At 40.4% G+C, this 21,509-nt stretch overlaps 1 protein-coding gene and 3 long non-coding RNA genes across 11 annotated transcripts in view; 3 read left to right on the top strand and 1 right to left on the bottom strand.

Annotated features, from left to right (window-relative positions):
- The window catches only part of ADGRB3 (adhesion G protein-coupled receptor B3), a 626,613-nt gene that overhangs the window by 191,388 nt on the left and 413,716 nt on the right, over positions 1 to 21,509 (top strand). The gene's annotated exons all lie outside the window — the stretch shown is intronic.
- Positions 1,174 to 6,879, bottom strand: LOC120401356. Its single transcript, XR_005596395.1, has 3 exons — positions 6,821 to 6,879; positions 4,668 to 4,714; positions 1,174 to 1,249 (listed from the first exon to the last, which is right to left on the bottom strand). It is a non-coding gene; the product is annotated as an uncharacterized LOC120401356 (long non-coding RNA).
- LOC120401355 lies at positions 5,957 to 6,647 on the top strand. Its single transcript, XR_005596394.1, has 2 exons — positions 5,957 to 6,154; positions 6,422 to 6,647. It is a non-coding gene; the product is annotated as an uncharacterized LOC120401355 (long non-coding RNA).
- LOC120401352 lies at positions 9,207 to 19,515 on the top strand. The gene is made up of 3 exons (XR_005596390.1): positions 9,207 to 9,365; positions 18,769 to 18,888; positions 19,311 to 19,515. It is a non-coding gene; the product is annotated as an uncharacterized LOC120401352 (long non-coding RNA).

Raw genomic sequence — 21,509 nt, 5'->3', positions numbered from 1 at the left:
TGTCTCACAAGTTAGGTAATTTAGAGAAGGAGTAGTAATTGACATCAGAAAGCAGTGAAAGCCACAGTAGAGATGCCAGATCTTGGACCTGTAGCATCATATAACTTTCTTTCCTAATGTGGAACATTTACTGACTTTGTGCTTGACTAGCTCAGTCTAGCAGGGTGCGGAGTACTCCATATAAGGTGCTAAACCTTCAACTTTGATTGACTTTAATGGCAGCTAAGGGCACTCTGTACCTTCCAGCCGTTATTCATCATCTCATAGGAATGGGTCCTAGGCAATCAGCAAGGTTTGGGTATCTTATTGGCTGAGGTGGTGATGGGGCTATTGGAGGAACCTTCAGGTCTGTTTAATTTGATTAGGTCCTAAAAGTGATGTTGGGAGAAGAATGCAACAGCAGCCCTCACTTTCTGTAAGAATTATTATGTTCATCCCTTTACCTGTTATTTTGATACATTCAGTAAAGTTCTGGCAAGTGCTACAGTTTTTCACATTAGATCTGTGTTGTGTCACAGAAAACTCTGGGGATTCTTTTTACCTGAAAGCAAAATGTAGCTTCATCCATTCCTTTTCACAATGTGGCTTAGAATGCTAAAGAAGTTTCAGTTTGACTTGTGCAGGTGTATAATGTATCAATTATTGTGTGTTTTGGTTAATTTGGAAGTTGTCACAAGCTAACAGCCATCAGAAGCAATAACATGGCTACTTGTTTACTGCACCTTTTCTAAACCGTTATTTTATTGACTCATTTTAAAAGCATTAAAAACATTTGCCATCCTTAAAAATTTGACATTAAACTCTTTAGAATAATCGTAGGAAAGTGAAAGAGAATAAAATAGTGTGTTTCACAAATGTAATTGTTACAACTTGAGCTGGTACATATATTAATAGTGAAAAATATATTTTTTGGGTTTGGCCTTTTCTTTCAATGTTTTAATAAAAACCAGCTTGAGATAGAGGAGGTAGTCTTCCCTTTTCATTCTGAATTGCTGTTGTGTGCAGTTTAAAGGGTACCACCATTCTCCATAGAGGTGGTTGTAGATATTCCTGCATATGTACAGTTAATCTGCACAAAGTGCAACGTGAGGTAGGTTACTGGTGTGTATGTCTGTGTGCATGCAATGTGCACCTGTGTGCTCGCAAATGCATATGCAGTGATTTAAAGCTCACCTTTGCTTCTCGCTGATCCTGGTGCTATTCTGTGTAGAGCTGATTCCTCTGTGCTTTGGCAGAACAGTCTTGAGAGCTGCAACAACAATGGGAGGCCAAAAACTCATCCAAGGATTGGTGTAGTATAGGGGCATCCTAGCTGTGCATTATTGTGTGCCTTCTTTTCCTATTTATGCTCGCAAGGAGTATAAGTAGCATAAAAGCCCTTCATCTGGTCTATGCCATCTGGGTATACTGGGGTGATCCTCTGTACTACTTAAATCAGAGTTAATGCCAGATTATTTTGGTAAGGCAGAACACTCCGCCAGAGGATCTGACTCATAATTTATAATCAGTTTTTGAAGTTTGTCCAGTGCCTTTGATGTACTAAATAAATGTCAATTTTTATCAAGACAATATCAGAGGAAAACTCAGCCCACATGGAGAGTTCATAAATCCAGATTTAGAAAGTCTGAATTGAGGCGAACTCAGTTAGCTCTAATTGTGCATTGTTTTTATGACAATTTGGACAGCTAATCTTTTTTTAGTTCAGCCGTTTTGCTAAATATGAGATCTTAAATGTATGCACTTTTCTACTCCCACTTTGAACTTTGTACCAGGGATTTCTTTTACCTTGTGGTCTATTGCTCCCCACTGATTACTGCAGTGTCATGTGTCTCATGTTTAATATTAAAAATTCTAGTGGTTCCACTCTGTATTCTCTGCTGAGTAGAAGAGACTAGTAACCACTGAAATTGACTAAGTGTATGATCCTGCAGTGCTGGATTGGGGGTCCTGAGATTTAAGGCTTTAGTAACTTGCAGAATTGGGCCCTTGGTTACTTTGCTTTTAGATTTAAACAAAATAGCCATCTTTTTCTAGTAAGGTAGGCTTAGGTTTCATGGTCAGTTGCTAAACAGGAATTGTTCTAACAAGGCATGAAACATTCATTTAATTATCTATTTAAATTATTTTAAAACTATCAAAACTGAATACAAGTTCAAATCTGGAGATTAGGCAAACTAAATACTTGTGCATGTGCTCTCTAAGCCTAGCTTTTTAAAGAGCCTTCAAAGCATTCTAATTAGCTTGGAAACATTTTTTAATAAACCAAATTGAGAAAGATCAAGTACACAGTAGTGTGTTTCAGTAATATTCATATTTTTTCTTAGAGCATTCACATAATCTTTTCCCTTTATTATCTCTGGAATGTCACTTTATAATATATTAGGTGCTTAACAATTTTATTTGTCATTTGCAGTGACGACATGCAAGTACTGAACCAAACAACATACTGTTCTTAATAGTAAAGAGATCAAAATGACATATTCAAGGTTTTGTTTAGAAACTCTATTTTTTCATATTGTTGAGATACTAATGTCAACAAAGTATAATGTGACCTTGTTAATACACAGAGGCATGATTTTTTTTTCAAGTGAATTTAGTGTTAAAGAAAGGTGTGAGCTGGAACTGGAAACGGAAACTTTATATTGTATCTATCCATGGAACAGATACAGTACTCTGTCAGCCATGTCTCTGAAATACCATTGATAAAAATGAGAAGATAGTTGCCTCTTCCAGTGGTTACTGTTTGCAGTGGTTTAGCCGTTTGGTCTTATGATAGGAGAGAGACAAGGAGGGTGAGTTAATATCTTTTGTTGGGCAAATTTCTGTTGGTGAAAGAGACAAGCCTTCAAGCTCTATAGAGCTGTTCTTCAGGAGCCTATTGATGCAGTTAGGTGCCTACTGGGCTTTTCCAAAGCACCTAAGGACCTAGCTCCCATTGAAATCAATGAGTGGTTCCTAGGCACTTTGGAAAATCCACTATGTGCCTGCCTGCAACTGTAAGAGTCTAAATACCTTTTAAAATCTGGGCTTTAGTCTATCTGTCCTTCAGTTCCCTTTCTATAAAATTGGGATACTAATACTTAATAAGGATAAATGCATTAAAGATTGGGAGGTGCTCAGATAATATGGTAATGGGGGCAGGGCCGGATGAACTCTCCTGTGGGCCCAGGGCTATTAGATTTTGTGGGGCCCCTGTATACAAGTCTTTTTCCTGGGAGGGAGTTTGGTGCAGGAGGGGGCTGAGGCAGGCGATTGGGGTGCAGGAGGGAGTATGGGGTCTGGGAGGGAGTTTGGGTGCAGGAGGGGATTTCTGATCTGGGGCAGGGGGTTGGGGTGCAGGAGGGGGTGCGAGGTGCAGGCTCCGGCCGGGAAGCACTTACCACAGGTGGCTCCCATCCGGCAGTGCAGCAGGGCTCAGGCTGCCTTCCTGCCTGCCATAGCCTCACGCTGCTCCCAGAGGAGTCTGGCTCCTAGCACATCTCTGCAGTGCCTGGGGGAGGGGGACAGTGTGTTTCCATGCACTGCCCGCGCCTGCAAGCACCACCCCGGTAGCTCCCATTGGCCTGTTTTCAGCCAATGGGAGCTGTGAGGATGGTGCTGGAGGCGAGGGCACCGCACGGAGCCACCTCCCCCCCACCAGGGCCACAGAGACATGCTAGCAGCTAGCAGCTTCTGGGAGTGGCATGGGGCCATGGCATGCCAGCAGGCTGCCTGAGCCCCTCACTGCACCGCAGGACTTTTAGCGGCCCGGAGTTGGAGATTGCTGCCTGTGATTTATTTTTGCGGACCCCACCTTGATCCAGGGCCCTGGGCTGCAGACCCTAAAGCCCCTGCATTAATCTGGCCCTGAATGGGGGCCATATAAATACCTAAAGATAGATATAGATTGGATGGCTCAAAAACTTTGTAATAATAGATTGAGGCTTTCATATATAGTTTAAAAGTTTGAATCCATCTCTGAGTGATTCACTATTACCATTATGTGTCTGTTGAAGTCATATGTGAAATTCATTTACATTCTTTGTGTGAGATCCTTCAAAGCCTTAATCACCCAAGTAGTTCTTACTCAAATAATCCAATTTAAATCAGTAGGACTATGCACAGGAGTAAGACCTGGTCTACACACCGGTATAACTATTTTGGATAGCTGTGTGGTGGTTGTGTTTTTTGTTTTGTTTATTTTAACTAACTAGTTATACCAGTACAATCCCTAGTGTGGATGTAGCTATACCAGTATATTTTATTCCCTTCCCATATGGGAATAGCTATATCAGTATAAGCCCATTTATGCTAATATAACTGCTTCCACACTGCTTTAACTATACCAATATGGTCAATGTGATACAACTTTTGTGTATAGACAAACCCTAGATGTTTACAGCATAATTCAATCCCTAACGATTTGGTATCCTCATTACTAAAATTAGCAGCTTTGCTGGTAATCTTAGCAAATGGCCAAAGTACTGAGTGGACACTAAAAATGAAATTCCTTTGTACTGCTCAGTGTGATCTCTCCAGGTCAGGGTTTGAAACGCATTAGTGGAGAAGTTTATTCTGCTACAATTCAGGATGCAATTTTCTGCTGATAAATAAGATGACTTCACTGTCCAAGGCTCTCAGTTCAGCAATTTTCCATGAAATACAAGAAAAAATATTGGCATACTGACCTTAACCGTGTCCCTTTCAAGATACATCAACTGATTTTTTTTCAGTCCTTTTTTATACAGAAGAAAGCAGAAAGGTGATATCAGAGAAAGAACTTACTACAAAGTTTGTTATATTTACTTATATAATATATATTTAGTGCTTCAAAATGAGCATTTGCAAACAGCTAATCATTAGTATGCATTTCTTTATGAAGGAAATATATTTTAAGGGAACTGTTTTCTTCTAAATACAGGTGTGGATCCCATTATTGATAGTGTAAGTTACACAAAGTGCACATCAAGAACAGGATAAACCTGTGTGTTCTTTTTGACTTACTAAATAATGACAGTTGAACATCTGCCAGGTCTACCAGATAAATAATAATGGTGAGAGAGAATATACACAAATGAGCCATTTTCCTCACACCAGAATTCTGGGACGAGAGAGCCAGTTCTAAGTAAACCTAAAATGTTAGCCTAATTATTGATAATGCACTCAATCTGTAAGAGGTATTTAGCTGGATATGTTTGATAAAATCAATTTTCTAATAAAAATTAAGAGAAATAGTAAAAGAAACCAAAAGCATAAAAAATGAGGTAGTTATATCTGATGAGCTAAAGAAGACCTTTATAGTGAGATAAGGGTAATTATATGCTGTGTGCATCAAAAGGTTCCAGGAAAAGCTTTATAGTATACTTCAGACCCCAGATGAGCTCTGTAAAATTGTAGCTGAATATAAATAAAATATCCTAAAATGACTTCAGTATTGAGGGCTAAGTCTTTTTTCTCTATATTGAATGCAAATGAGTGAATGAAGCATTGTGCATATTGATATACTTATGGAGCTGGCGAAAGATCCCCATCTCCCTACTTTCTCCCCCTCTCCTCTCCACCGCTACTCTACACAAAACTGATTGGCTGGGGACAGGGAGTGTCGCTCCAAAACAAGGGCGCCAAATTAACTCTGATGCCCAGGAAGGTTTGAGTGAAGGAGTATATGGGATACGGGATGGCGGACCAGCCCAGGAAAATTTGGAGAGAAAACAAAGAGGCAGGAGCCTTGACTTACAGCAGGGAGGAGGAGGGAACTACTTGGAGGAGAGCCAGCTGCTTGCAAAAGCAGATTGTTATAAATGCCCAGCCTGGAGCTTACAGAACACCTGAGACCACACATAAGAACTCACCATTCTGAGCTCACACTTCACATCAACATCAGAGTGCGTGGACAGGCTGGACTAACCCAAAGGTGAGAGGAAATTGCATTGACTGAACAGAGGATATGTGTGTGTCGAGCCAGGCATGGGGGGCAGTGAATGGGGGCCTGTCTTGCTGTATGCTGTGCCAGGGGAAAGGGAATCTATGAAGCCCCTGCTGGAGAGCCTGACATGGATCTACAGGCTTTGCCTGGGTTAGATAAAAGTGTTGTTTGATTGTTATGTGTGGTACTTGCTCCAGGGGTAACTCTGACGCCCTCCACCCCAGGAGGGAGGGTGTTGTTTGTGCAGAGGTGAGTGGCTGGAACCTGGGACCCCTTCCTAGTCCTGCAAACCCCCTACCTGACATACTATTATTGCTCTAACACACAAGTAACAATATGAAGAGGAAAAAATCAAAGACATTTCATAATTTAGACCATCTTGAGGGTCTTGGGAGAGATGAGCTTCCACTTAGGGGCAGAAAAGGGAACCAAATGGCCCCTTGCTGTGACACTATTTCAAGAGCCATCCTGTGAAGCTTTAGAGAGCTAATTGGGTGATCCTTTTTGGTCCTTCAGGGCAGCTCAGCAGTCAAATTCTGCAGATGACAACAGCATTCATTGCAAAAATTAGAGGACAGTCTGTTTGTATCAAACAGCAGAAGCATGAGGATATGCAGCCAAGAGATGACAGGAAAGTATCTGTGCCAAAGACAACTTCTGGAAAAGAATCCTTGTATCTCCCATCTGGCAGTGGGAACTGCATGGAACAGCAAGGAAAAATAAACACCCCTCTGTAAAGTGAGTGTACCAAGGAGCAGACTCAGTTCTCTTCAGTGTAGTAACATGACTGGGGGTATGTCTACACTACGGGATTATTCCAATTTTACAGAAACCGGTATTTAGAAACAGATTGTATAAAGTCGAGTGCACGCGGCCACACTAAGCACATTAATTCGGCAGTGTGCGTCCATGTACCGAGGTTAGCATCGATTTCCGGAGCGTTGCACTGTGGGTAGCTATCCCATAGCTATCCCATGGTTCCCGCAGTCTCCCCCGCCCATTGGAATTCTGGGTTGAGATCACAATGCATGATGGAGCAAAAACAGTGTCGTGGGTGATTCTGGGTAAATGTCGTCAGTCAATCCTCCCTCTGTGAAATCAACGGCAGATAATAATTTCGCGCCTTTTTCCCTGGATTGCCCGGGCAGACACCATAGCACGGCAACCATGGAGCCCGTTCAGCCTTTTTTCACTGTCACTGTATGTCTACTGGATGCTGCTGACAGATGCGGTACTGCAGTGCTACACAGCAGTATCCCCTTGCCTTTGCAAGTTAGCAGAGATGGTTACCAGTCATATTGTACCGTCTGCTGCTGTCATGGGTGCTCCTGGCTGGCCTCAGTGAGGTTGGCCGGGGGCGCATGGACAAAAATGGGAATGACTCCCCAGGTCATTCCTTTCTTTAAGTTTTGTCTAAAGGTAGAGTCAGTCCTGCCTAGAATATCAGGCAAGTCTACTAAAGAACCAGAGAGGCAAACAGTCACTCCGGGTCAGAGCCCCAGACATCCTGCAGAAATGATGAGCTACATGCCATTCTAGGGGGTGCCCCTGCAACAACCTCACCTGTTGCTTCCCTCCTCCCACACCCCTCTTGAGCTACTGTGGCAGTTATCCCCCCCATTTGTGTGATGAAGTAATAAAGAATGCATGAATAAGAAACACTGACTTTATTGCGTCTGCAATCAGAGATAAAACGGGGAGGAGGCAGCCTCCAGCTGCTATGATATTCCAGGCAGGACTGAATCTCCAGGAGACAAAGCTTAAAGGAGGGAATGACCGGGAGTCATTCCCATTTTTGCCCAGCTGCCCCCGGCTGACCTCACCAAGGCTGCTTTCAACTGCTTCCTTATATCCTTCCCCCGACATATTCCTTCTCATTCTCCACTCAGGTTCTTATTGACTTGTTTTTAAAGAAAAAAGTTAACAGGTTCTTTTGGCACTTTTACCTTATTCTCTTCCTTTTCCTTCATCAGGAACATTGAAATTTCTCATCTGCTCTCGACCCTCCTTCTCTCTCAAACCTCTCCCTCTCCTCTGGCTCATTCCCTTTGCAGCACAAACATTGTTGAGTCTCCACTATCATTTTAAAAAGATCTCCACTGAGCCAGAGGAGAGGGAGACGTTAGGAAGGAAGGGAGTGTGGACAGCAGATCAGAAATCTCAATGTTGGTGATGGGCGGGGGGGGGAGGGGAAGTAAAAGTGCCATAGGAACTTGTTAATTTTTTTTCTTTTAAAAAAGACCTGAAGAAGAGCTCTGTGTAGGTAGAAAGTTTGTCCCTTTCACTAACAGAAGTTGGTCACTCAGCGTGTTTCATCCTACCGGGATATGTTCCGGGCAGTTCACTTTCTGCCATCTGGTCTATGCCCACAGGTTATTTCCCAGGCCTGCCCTCTAATACAGATTCCGGCTTGGGGGCCCTCACTTCAGTAGTCAAGGCCTGCCCTTATAAATACAGCTCAGCTTGCTCATCCTCAGCTGGGCTGTTTGGAGGTGGTGACAGTGAATTTTTATTAATCATAGAGGATATTTTTCTTATTGACTTCTGCTGAGAGATTGTACATATATATATATATAGGCCTCTGATTCGGCAAACATGTATTTACAACAATAGTGCCATTGAGTTCTTTTGATGTCTCACATAAAGTCGTTCACATTCATAAGTGTTTACAGGATAGGGCCATAGCCTGTGCACAGGTAGAGAACAAGTAGTATGACCGTAATGAAATCTTCTGTCCGTCGTAATTTGTTCTTTAAAGGTTTACATGTTAATATTAAGCACTTACTTTTAATTTTCCATATGCTTTACAAACATCAAATATTGCACCATGAAGTAGTTAAGTATGATTGTCTCTAAAATCTACACGTTAACTTTTGGGCCAATTTCTGCACTTAATCCCACACAAGATCCTTTATATGAACCTGTATAACCCAAACAAAAAAAGTACCCAGCTGAAGAACTACAATGTTTTAAAATTTAAGCAAGGCTAGAAAAAGAGAAACCTAGAAAGCAGTGGAGCATGTTGACTAAGAAATAACCTTATCAGCTCACATGAAAAGAATCCCATTTGTGAGTTTTTCAGAACGTAACCATACAATTATAAAATATTATACCCTGTAATATTTCACTCTCCAGCAGTTACTTCAGGTAAAGTTTCAGAAACTGCTGAATAGGTTCCGAATACAAACATCTAGCAATATCATTTTACTATGAGCCATCCACCCAGATGATACAACAATGGGTGCCTTATATAATATTCTGGCTGAGTTTGTGATCTCATAGCTCCCACTGGTGGCTGACCCCATCAAGGATAAATGCTTGCTTGCTACTTACATCCTCCCTCACAGCTAACATAGTAAGGGCTCAATTCTGCAAGATGCTTGGTCACTCGTTTGATGTCCTAGATGCCTTCAGCTACCACTAGTGGCATTCAGCACCTCACAGATACGCTCAGCACCGTGTAAGATAGAACACTTACTAATTTAGCTTAAGTGTCTAGGAGTTGTACTTCAGTTGCTGATGACTCTGGATTTTGGACTGTGGTGTGTGACTGTATAGAGCTATGGGTTCGTTCAGTGCTAAAGCTGGTCAGATTATTTTTTGTGAATATACCTCTACCCCGATATAACGCGACCTGATATAACACGAATTCGGATATAATGTGGTAAAGCAGTGCTCTGGGGGGGCGGGTCTGCACGCTCTGGCAGATCAAAGCAAGTTCGATATAATGCGGTTTCACTTATAACGCGGTAAGATTTTTTGGCCCCTGAGGACAGCATTATATTGTGGTAGAGGTGTAGTTTATCCGTATTTTTTTTTCTGTTTCTGAATTACCTGTTCTGAACTGTTCAACAAAGAGTTTCTAAGAAAAAAAATAGAGTATGGTTTGTTCACAAACAAGGCACTTTATTTTCTGTTAATTATTCACATCATATAATTGGTCACCTAAGTCACATGGAATTTTTTCTTGCCGTGACCGGATGACCTTAGCTTTATAAAGAAGAGAGATCTCCCTTTTTCTGATTGTAAATTAATTGAATATTCCTAATTATCCAATGAATTTATTGTGGAAATAATAAACAAAGCTTTTAAAAATAGCTGTTAGACCACTCCTAGTGCAATTACTATTACAAATATTTGTTCACAGTGCTTTTGGTATCTACAAATATTCTTCTGAATAAAAACTTGCTAACTTAATGCTCATAAATAACTAGGACAAAGAAGGCATGAATACTAGTGAAACTAATTTGGCAGGTTTTATTTACAAAGGAACACTCATGCATGCTTTTTCTCCTATATTCACAAAACTGTATTTGTTACACTGAAAATAACCTTCACATTTAAATTACTGATCTAAAGTGATTATGAGGTATACAGAGAAGTTGAGTTTCATTAATTTAGCTTGTTTAGTAAACTACCTATATATTTTCTCTCTTTATTTCTGGACTCAACACATATACTATTATAACAGGCTGCTTACCATGCCTCACTACATAAGATTGCATAATGGTTTCCATTCTAGCACCTTCCATCCATGAGTCAGAACTAGGGATGGTTAAACAGACAAAATAAAAATGAGATTTCTACAAAACACAAGTTTTCATAGTGTGTGCTTCCCTGAAACATTTTTCATTGGAAAACTAGAAAAGAAAAAAAAGTTGTTAATTTGTCAAGTTTTCAGCCAGATATTTTGAGGTTTTAAGTTACAGTTTGGGGGTCTTAATTGTTTCAATGAAAAATCAATTTTTCTACTCTTTTCATTTTTATAAAATTTTTCAACTGAAAACATCCATTTTCCAGCCAGCTTTCCCCAGAAGTCATGAGACATTTTGAGATTAAATTTTCCATGATGCTATCTGCCTCAAGGTGATACGTTTGGGAAAGTTTAAGGAAAAAGTATTCAAATATTTTTAAGCTCAAGTAGTGCGTGAAGGCAAAGCAGGGAAAGAGGAATAGGATAAAAATAATATTTCTTGCAATTAAAAAAAATTGGCATGTTTTGTTTTAGAGATTTTCAAAAAATTAAACATATTAGGAGAGATTTTTAAAGGCATAATTAACACCTGGGATGATAAGAGTTGAGCACCCATTTGTGCCTTTGTAAATGTCTCCCAATATGCTCAGTGTTTTTAGAATCATAGACTTTAAGGTCAAAATGGACCATTATGATTGTCTAGTCTGACCTCCTGCATAACGCAGGCCACAGAATCTCACCCACCCACTCCTGTATCAAACCCCTAACCTATGTCTGAACTATTGAAGTCCTCAAATCATGGTTTAAAGACTTCAAGGTGCAGAGAATCCTCCAGCAAGTGACCTGTGCCCCCACTGCAGAGGAAGGCGAAAAACTCCCAGGGCCTCTGCCAATCTGCCCTGGAGGAAAATTCCTTCCCGACCCCAAATATGGCGATCAGTTAAACCCTGCACATGTGGGCAAGACTCACCAGTCAGACACCCAGGAAAGAATTCTCTGTAGTAACTCAGATCCCACCCCAGCTAACATCTCATCACAGGTCATTGGGCATATTTACTGCTAATAGTCAAAGATCAATCAATTGCCAAAATTAGGCTATTCCATCATACCATCCCCTCCATAAACTTGTCAAGCTTAGTCTTAAAGCCAGATATGTCTTTTGCCCCCACTGCTCCCCTTGGAAGGCTGTTCCAGAACTTCACTCCTCTGATGGTTAGAAACCTTCATCTAATTTCAAGTCTAAACTTCCTGATGGCCAGTTTATATCCATGTGTTCTTGTGTCCACATTGGTACTGAGTTTAAATAATTCCTCGGATCATCCTAGTAGCCCTTCTCTGTACCCGTTCCAGTTTGAATTCATCCTTCTTAAACATGAGAGAACAGTACTGCACACAGTATTACAGATGAGGTCTCACCAGTGCCTTGTATAATGGTACTAACAGCTCCTTATCTCTACTGGAAATACCTTGCCTGATGCATCCCAAGACCGCATTAGCTTTTTTCACGGCCATATCACATTGGCATCTCATAGTCATCCTGTGATCAACCAATACTCCAAGGTCCTTCTCCTCCTCTATTACTTCCAACGGATGCGTCCCCAACTTATAACAAAAATTCTTGTTATTAATCTCTAAATGCATGACCTTGCACTTTTCACTATTAAATTTCATCCTATTACTATTACTCCAGTTTACAAGGTCATCCAGATATTCCTGTATGACATCCCGGTCCTACTCTGTGTTAGCAATACCTCCCAGCTTTGTGTCATCCGCAGACTTTATTAGCACATTCCCACTTTTTGTGCCAAAGTCAGTAATAAAAAGATTAAATAAGATTGGTCCCAAAACCGATCCCTGAGGAACTCCACTAGTAACCTCCTTCCAGCCTGACAGTTCACCTTTCAGTATGACCCATTGTAGTCTCCCCTTTAACCAGTTTCTTGTCCACCTTTCAATTTTCATATTAATCCCCATCTTTTCCTATTTCGCTAATAATTCCCCATGTGGAACTTTATCAAATGCCTTATTTAAATCGAGGAAAATTAGATCCACTGCACTTCCTTTGTCTAAAAAAATCAGTTACTTTCTCAAAGAAGGAGATCAGGTTGGTTTGGCTTGATCTACCTTTTGTAAAACCATGTTGTATTTTATCCCAATTACCATTGGCCTCAATGTCCTTAACTACTTCTCCTTCAAAAATTTTTCCAAGACCTTGCATACAGCAGATGTCAAACTAACAGGCCTGTAGTTACCCAGATCAGTTTTTTCCCTTTCTTAAAAATAGGAACTATGTTAGCAATTCTCCAGTCATACGGTACAACCCCTGAGTTTACAGATCCATTAAAATTCTTGCTAATGGGCTTGCAATTGTGCCAGTTCCTTTAATATTTTTGGATGAAGATTATCTGGGGCCCCTGATTTAGTCCCATTAAGCTGTTCAATTTTGGCTTCTACCTCAGATGTGGTAATATCTACCTCCATATCCTCATTTCCATTTGTCATCCTACCATTATCCCCAAGCTCCCCATTAGCCTCATTAAAGACTGAGGCAAAGTATTTGTTTAGATATTGGGCCATGCCTAGATTATCCTTAACCTACACTCCATCCTCAGTGTTTAGCGGTCCCCCTCCTTCTTTCTTTGTTTTCTTCTTATTTATATAGCTATAGAAGCTTTTACTATTGGTTTTAATTCCCTTTCCAAGGTCCAACTCTACATGGCTTTTGGCCTTTCTCACTTTATCCTTACATGTTCAGACCTCAATAAGGTAGCTTTCCTTGCTCATAACTCCCATCTTCCACTCCTTGTAGGCTTTCTGCTTTTTCTTAATCACCTTTCTGAGATGCTTGCTCATCCGGTTTGGTCTATAATTCCTGCCTATGAATTTTTTCCCCTTTCTTGAGATGCAGGCTTCTGATAGTTTTTGGAACTTTGACTTGAAGTCATTCCAGGCCTCCTCCGCCTTTAGATACACAAGTTCTTCAGTCCAATTTACTTCCCTAAATAATTACCTAAATTTTTTAAAGTTAGCCCCTTTGAAATAAAAAACTCTAGTCACAGATCTATTTTTAATAGTTAAGATTGTAATTTGTGAATGTTGCCACACCGTTTCCAGTGGTGTCTCCTTCTGTAAGCCAGACCATATGCTGCTAGCTACCTTCCATTATACAAAATTGAGTCTTTTTTTTCCTTTTTGCCAATGGTATATTTTTCAGGATGAAGAACTAAAGTGGCTAATATACATAGGACCTGTTCTCCACTGCCCTGTGCCTTATGTAGTGTTTTGTTTTGTTTTAATATTTGTGCACAAGGAACATGAAAGGCTACTCTAATGAGTGGAGAATTCTGATTTGGTAGTTTTTCACACTCAATTTGCACAGGTGCTAATGATTATGTAAGATACAAGGCATTGGAGAATCATAAGAACATAAGAAGGGCCGTACTGGGTCAGACAAATGGTCCATCTAGCCCAGTATCCTGTCTACCGACAGTGGCCAATGCCAGGTGCCCCAGAGAGAGTGAACCAAACAGGTAATGATCAAGTGATCTCTCTCCTGCCATCCATCCCCACCCTCTGACAAACAGAGGCTAGGGACATCATTCCTTGCCCATCCTGGCTAATAGCTATTAATGGACTTAACCTCCATTAATTTATACAGTTCTCCTTTAAACGCTGTTATAATCCTAGCCTTCACAACATCCTCAGGCAAGGAGTTCCACAAATTGACTGTGCGCTGTGTGAAGAAGAACTTCCTTTTATTTGTTTTAAACCTGCTGCCTATTAATTTCATTTGGTGACCCCTAGTTCTTGTATTATGGGAATAAATAAATAACTTTTCCTTATCTACTTTCTCCACTCATGATTTTATACACCTCTATCATATCCCCCCTTAGTCTCCTCTTTTCCAAGCTGAAAAGTCCTAGCCTCTTTAATCTCTCTTCTTATGGGACCCGTTCCAAACCCCTAATTATTGCAGTTGCCCTTCTCTGAACCTTTTCTAGTGCCAGTATATCTTTTTGAGATGAGGTGACCACATCTGTATGCAGTATTCAAGATGTGGGCGTACCATCGATTTATATAAGGGCAATAATATATTCTCCGTCTTAGTCTCTATCCCCTTTTTAATGAATCCTAACATCGTTTGCTTTTTTGACCGCCTCTGCACACTACGTGGACGTCTTCAGAGAGCTATCCACGATGACTCCAAGATCTTTTTCCTGACTTCTTGTAGCTAAATTAGCCCCCATCATATTGTATATATAGTTGGGGTTATTTTTTCCAATATGCATTACTATACATTTATCCACATTGAATTTCATTTGCCATTTTCTTGCCCAATCACTTAGTTTTGTGAGATCTTTTTGAAGTTCATCACAGTCTGCTTTGGTCTTAACTATCTTGAGCAGTTTAGTATCATCTGCAAACTTTGCCACCTCACTGTTTACCCCTTTCTCCAGATCATTTATGAATAAGTTGAATAGGATTGGTCCTAGAACAGACCCTTGGGGAACACCACTAGTTACCCCTCTCCATTCTGAGAATTTACCATTTATTCCTACCCTTTGTTCCTTGTCTTTTAACCAGTTCTCAATCCATGAAAGGACCTTCCCTTTTTTCCCATGACAACTTACTTTACGTAAGAGCCTTTGGTGAGGCACCTTGTCAAAGGCTTTCTGGAAATCTAAGTACACTATGTCTACTGGATCCCACTTGTCCACATGTTTGTTGACCCCTTCAAAGAACTCTAATAGATTAGTAAGACACGATTTCCCTTTACAGAAAACATGTTGACTTTTGCCCAACGATTTATGTTCTTCTATGTTTCTGACAATTTTTCTTTACTATTGTTTCAACTAATTTTCCCGATACTGACGTTAGACTTACCGGTCTGTAATTACTGGGATCACCTCTAGAGCCCTTTTTAAATATTGGTGTTACATTAGCTATCTTCCAGTCATTGGATACAGGAGCCAATTTAAAGGACAGTTACAAACCCTAGTTAATAGTTCTGCAACTTCACATTTGAGTTCTTTCAGAACTCTTGGGTGAATGCCATCTGGTCCTGGTGACTTGTTAATGTTAAGTTTATCAATTAATTCTGAAACCTCCTCTAGTGACACACAACTGTGACAGTTCCTCAGATTTGTCCCCTACAAAAGCCGGCTCAGGTTTGGGAATCTCATCCTCAGCCGTGAGGACTGAAGCAGAGAGTTTGTTTAGTTTCTCCGCAGTGACTTTATCGTCTTTAAGCGCTCCTTTTTTATCTCGATCATTGAGGGGCCCCAATGGTTGTTTAGCAGGCTTCCTGCTTATGATGTACTTAAAAACATTTTATTACCTTTTGAGCTTTTGGCTAGCTGTTCTTCAAACTCCTTTTTGGCTTTTCTTATTACATTTTTACACTTAATTTGGCAGTGTTTATGCTCCTTTCTATTTTCCTCACTAGGATTTGACTTCCACTTTTTAAAAGATGCCTTTTTATCTCTCACTGCTTCTTTTACATGGTTGTTAAGCCATGGTGGCTCTTTTTTAGTTCTTTTACTGTGTTTCTTAATTTGGGGTATACATTTAAGTTGGGCCTCTATTATGACGTCTTTAAAAAGCATCCATGCAGCTTGCAGGGATTTCACTTTAGTCACTGTACCTTTTAATTTCTGTTTATCTAACCCCTCATTTTTGCATAGTTTCCCTTTTTGAAATTAAACAGTGTTGGGCTGTTGAGATGTTCTTCCCACCACAGGGATGTTAAATGTTGTTATATTATGGTCACTATTTCTAAGCGGTCCTGTTATAGTTACCTCTTGGACCAGCTCCTGCGCTCCACTCAGGTTTGTGTAATTTCACTGGCTTTAGTGGGGTTACTTCTCATATTATAAGCAGAGGTGAAAGTAACTTAAAGGACATACCAGTACGCCGGAGTCCTGAGTGGGGGGCGTGGCCTCAACAGGAAGAGGCATGGCTTCAACCGGAAGAGGTGAGGCCTTTCAAGATTTAAAGGCCCTGGGGCTCCACTGTGGCTGGGAGCCCCAGGGCCTTTAAATCACTTCAGAGCTATGATCTGCAGAGGTGGCTGGGAGCTCAGGGGCTAATTAAAGGCCCCAGGGCTCTGGCTGCCATGGAGCTGCAGGCCCTTTAAATTACCATGGGAGCCCTGCTGCCGCTACCCCAGGGTGGCAGGGCTCTGGTGGGGATTTAAAGGGCTCGGGTCTCCCTGCAGCGGCTGGAGCCCTGGACCCTTTAAATCACCATCAGAGAAGCCGGTCCAGTCTGGCATGGCCGGCTCTTGCCGGACCGTACTGGCTTACTTTCACCTCTAGGTATAAGTGACTAACATGTCCCACAAATACAGGCAGCAAGTGAAAGAGCAAGTGTTTGTTTGGTTTTGGGTTTTTTTTTGTTACTGTCTGAGCACATAATTAATGTACTTTTCCAAGGTGATGTGCAGGGGTTTTTTGACTGTCAAGTAGAAACAATTGAAACTTCAGGACTATACCTATCCACTGAGTCTTTTCTAAGGATAAATGAGTTTGCTGGAGTGAACGCACATTAGAAAGTGATATCAGGAAGCTTGCAATTCTATTAGTCTGAGTTTTTTGTCAGTGGAATCTGTAATCTCACTCATTTTTCAATATATTTATACAAGAATGAAGGAGTAAATATAAAGCCCTTTGCAAAGGTTTTTTTGTTGTTGTTTTCTCTCTTGAAATGTTGATACAGTATTTGCAGTTACACAGATGGTTGCTAAATTAAATTTACTTGATGGGCTGTTGGTTTTCTTTGTATAATCAGATTCTTGATCAAAGATATGAAAGGATAATATACATTACAGTTTTGATTCGTGATATACAGGAGGGACTTTCAACTGTTTTTTCAAGTACTGCTTGAAAAAAATCCACATTAACAGCAGTAATTAGCGGCAAGTAGCCTTGGAGTTTCTAGCATGGAAAACATGTTTAGCATTTGTTCAAAAGCTTCAGAGCTCATTTTAAAAAGTTTAACTTATGGTGATAGGAACTGAAGGGTAACAATGACACAGAGTAAACAAAATTTGCATAGCAAAAATAATTTGACAGCTCAGTTCATAAATATTGCAAATAAGGGTAAAATTTTATTTTATTTTTAAAGAGAAATCTCCTCCGCATCTTGATTCTTTTTTCTCTAGTCTTCTTTGAGGGCATTGGTATAATGTCCTTTACATGTGTACATTCTAAAATCCTTTATTTGAAACTTAAGTTCATGTACAGAAATGTACCATACAGTCCACATTTAGTACTTTGTTAACCTCAGTCATTACTAAAGGCAAAAATTTATTCCCACTCAGATCCACACTGTGAATCTCTTATCACCAGTCCGGATCTTTCTAGCTGTTTCTGCACTTGTGTACCTGCAGAGTTCCATTGATTTTAATAGAAAATTAAAGGCTATAATATCAATACACCTCTACCTCGATATAACGCTGTCCTCGGGAGCCAAAAAATCTTACCGCCTTATAGGTGAAACCATGTTATATCGAACTTGCTTTGATCCACCGGATTGTGCAGCCCCGCCCCCCCAGAGCACAGCTTTACCGCGTTATATCTGAATTTGTGTTATATTGGGTCGCGTTATATCAGGGTAGAGGTTTACTAAGATCTGCAGTGAGGATCAGAGAGGACAATATTGCTGTAAGTCAGTAATTGTTTTGGCTCACTTGGACAGGATACTGCTGAAGTGCAAAAGTCAATGTTCCTTACTGCAATACGTTACTAGCGGGAGAAAGTCTTAATGTGAGGGAGGAGGGAATACACACAGTTCAGGAACTTGTTTTAAATAACCATTTTAGAAATGTAGGCATTTTGTTGTCTAAACAATAATAGCAATAATCAAAGGGCCTTAAAGATTCCGTGAGCTCTTTGTAGGTTCTGTTGATTGAGGACTCAAGAACAAGTTACACAGTATTGCTCTTGTTGAGTTCAAATGCAGAGATCTGGAAATCTCCTTTAATTATAATGGAAAAAGAGGTCACACTTCCTGACCAAACCTATAGCTAAGTCTACATTGTTAAAGTCAGACTGGTGCAAGAGAGTTTGTTTTGACAAAACCCTGACATTCACACATAAAGAAGCACTCTTGGAGAGAGCTTTGAGAACAACTTCATAGCTGATCATACTTAAAAAGACAACACACGAAGGTTGTCTTGAAGTTTGCCTTTGACAAACAGATACATGCAATTCTATGTCAGTCACAGTCTGCCATGTTGATCTGTGTACAAACTGTAACCATGGTGCTTAATCCATCTTGCACCTGTTTTCATCTATGGCACACAAAATCAAAGGAATTACTCACACATACATAATAATGGGCCACATTTCTTGTGCTAATTACTAATTATTAATCATGTTTATTACAGTAGTGCCCATGGGCCAATCGGCAACAGGTGTCCCTTCTGCTAGACATTGTGCAAACACAGAATAAGAGTGAATCCCTGCCCTGAGGAGTTTACAGTCTAAACAGACAAGACAGAAACAGGGTAGGAGAAAAGTGATAGAACATACAGTCAGAGAGAACAATGTGATGGCTGTAAACATCATGCTGATTCTATAAGTTCTTTGGTGTTATCTTGTTGTTTAGATCTTTCCAGTAGGGTTATGTTAGATGGGGATTAGCTAGTTGGAAAAACAAAGGGAGGGAGGGGGTTAGAGACCATGAGGGAGGGGGCAGGAGAGGGTTCATATGTGTCACCTGTTTGACAGCTATTAAAAATTATAGACCAAATCCTAGCCCCACTGAAGTCATGGAAGTTTTGCCACCAACTTCACTGTAACCCAGATTTGGCTCTTTGTCCCTAACATGGTTGTGTACTTTTCCAGAGACGAGAACAACCTGTTGCTTGAGTTCTGCTAGATTTAGTCCTTTGTAGTTCATTGTGTTTGCTTATGTCATTGTCTGCAGGAGGGTTACCTTCACAAAAGACACCATGCTACAAGCTTTTTGGCACAGTCAGGAGGCCATCATGAGTTGCTAAAGCAGCTGCTGCAAATCAGCCTGTTATTTTGGCAATCTCAATTGCCCGTGAACTCTAGATCTCACTTCCTTCATGTTATTATTTCTTGGCACATAATTGTCAACAGGTGTGATTAAATGTGATGAGAAGGCATGTAGTTTTAATGCTTGAATACTTCACAAAAGCAAAGAGGAATGTTATTTTTGCAAGGTTTAGGGGTTGTTTTTTATTAGAATCAGATTCCCTACTACTACTACTACTGTTTTCTTTCCCACTCTCCTGGGTTCTGAAAAATAAGATGAAAATGGATCAACAGCAAAACTGCTGCAAGAACCCTGACTGTGATGCTAATTTCATGAAATACCATGGGAACAACTCCATAGTATTTCTAGTGACAAACAGCTATATTTCTGATGGCAGGGGAAAAAAGATGGATGTAAAGAATGGAGTGAATGACTAGAGAAGAAAACACTAAGTGAGGAGCGGAGAGGAGAGAAACAAAGAATGAGATGTGAAATGGCAGAGGAGAGATGACAGCATTTTGGAGATGGGGAGAGAAATGAGAAAAAAAATAAGAGGGAAAGAAAAATAGAGTGTAAAGGGGGGAAGCAAAGTAGCTAATGGTGAAAGGAAAGCTTTTTAGAGAGGGACTGAGAGAGAAACCAAGAAAATTAAATAAAAATAAGGATTTTGGAAGTAAAGTGAAAGGAAAAAGTAAATTAAATACAGAATGTTTAAAGATATGGAGAGAAAATATGAATCAGGAACAAAAATGGTTGGAAAATGTTTTCTAAATTAGGTGATTTACTGGAATATAGTCCATATGTAATTCATGATATATGGGCAAATGTTCTTATTTTTTCTGGGAACTATCAGAATTAATTAGTAATTTAGATTAGTTTTACCTCAAGTCAAAGTCTTCAGGTTCTTCTAAACCTACACCTTACTTGAAATGTTTTCTATCTAAATGTATCACTTGCTGGCATCTAAGCAGTCACCTTTCATTGCTTGACACCTGTACCCTAGGGCAAGGGTCTGATGAACTTGTAAACAAGCACCATGCCTGCTGATGAGATGAGCCTGAAAGGAGACAACAGACACCATGTACGTGCATCAGTTGTGAGGATTCAGAACATGATTCCTATCCAAAAATGCTTGTGAAAGGATGTACTATTTCTATTTGAAAGGATGTACTATTTCTAATCCTGCTCACCAACTTTGAAGGACCAGAGCTGGCCCAACTTGAAGCTGCATTATGGAGCCAATCAGAGCTTCTCAGACAGGCTTCACTGTGAGGAGATCCTCATGTGTAGCCATGTAGCACCTATGTAGCCATCCAATCCCCCTCCATATTAAGAGGTGGAGTCTCTGGTTGCACCTCAGCCAGTGCCAAGAGACAATGCCAGGGGTTACTGAACATGCATGGTGCTTGTCCTGATATTCTAGTTGAGGGAACATGAAAGGGACTGTGTGGATCGAACAGAGTGTTTCCTTCTGACAACTGCAGGATGGATCTGTAAGCCATGAAGAGGAGTTGGGAGTAATATATCACTTTCCCAATAGTCTAGACAAATAATAGAGCAAGTTGAAAATTTTTGGCCACAACAGGTTTCATACAGAAAATGCTGATTTGATAGAATTTAAATGTTCCATGGGAACATGTCAATTGTCTGGCTATAACTAAAGAAGGACAGGAGACACCTGACATGGGTTTAATCAGGCTGCAACTTTATTATTAGATGTCTGGGACTACCCAGCAGATAACAGTGTAGAGTGCAGGTGACCCCATGTTTATTCCAGAATTACCTGGGGGGCTTTTATCAGCTCCCCCTCTTTTTTCATCCAGGTCCCTCCAGCAACTGCATTGCTGGGACCTTATCATCAACCTCTCCCCCATAGGAGGGTTAAGGTGGGCTATTATAATGGGTAGGGCCCTACCAAATTCACAGCTATGAAAAATACATTACAGAATGTGAAATCTGGGCTTCCCCCATTAAATCTGATCTTTTGTGTGTTTTACCCTATACAATACAGAGTTCACAGGGAGACCAGCATTTCTCAAATTGGGAAGGTCTTGACTCAAAAGGGAGTTGCAGGGGGTCACAAGATTATTATACGAAGGTCACAGTATTGTCACCTTTATTTCT

Source organism: Mauremys reevesii, linkage group 3 (genome assembly GCF_016161935.1).
Source record: "Mauremys reevesii isolate NIE-2019 linkage group 3, ASM1616193v1, whole genome shotgun sequence".
Taxonomy (NCBI): Eukaryota; Metazoa; Chordata; order Testudines; family Geoemydidae; genus Mauremys; species Mauremys reevesii.
This window is presented reverse-complemented; position numbering and strand designations above follow the sequence as displayed.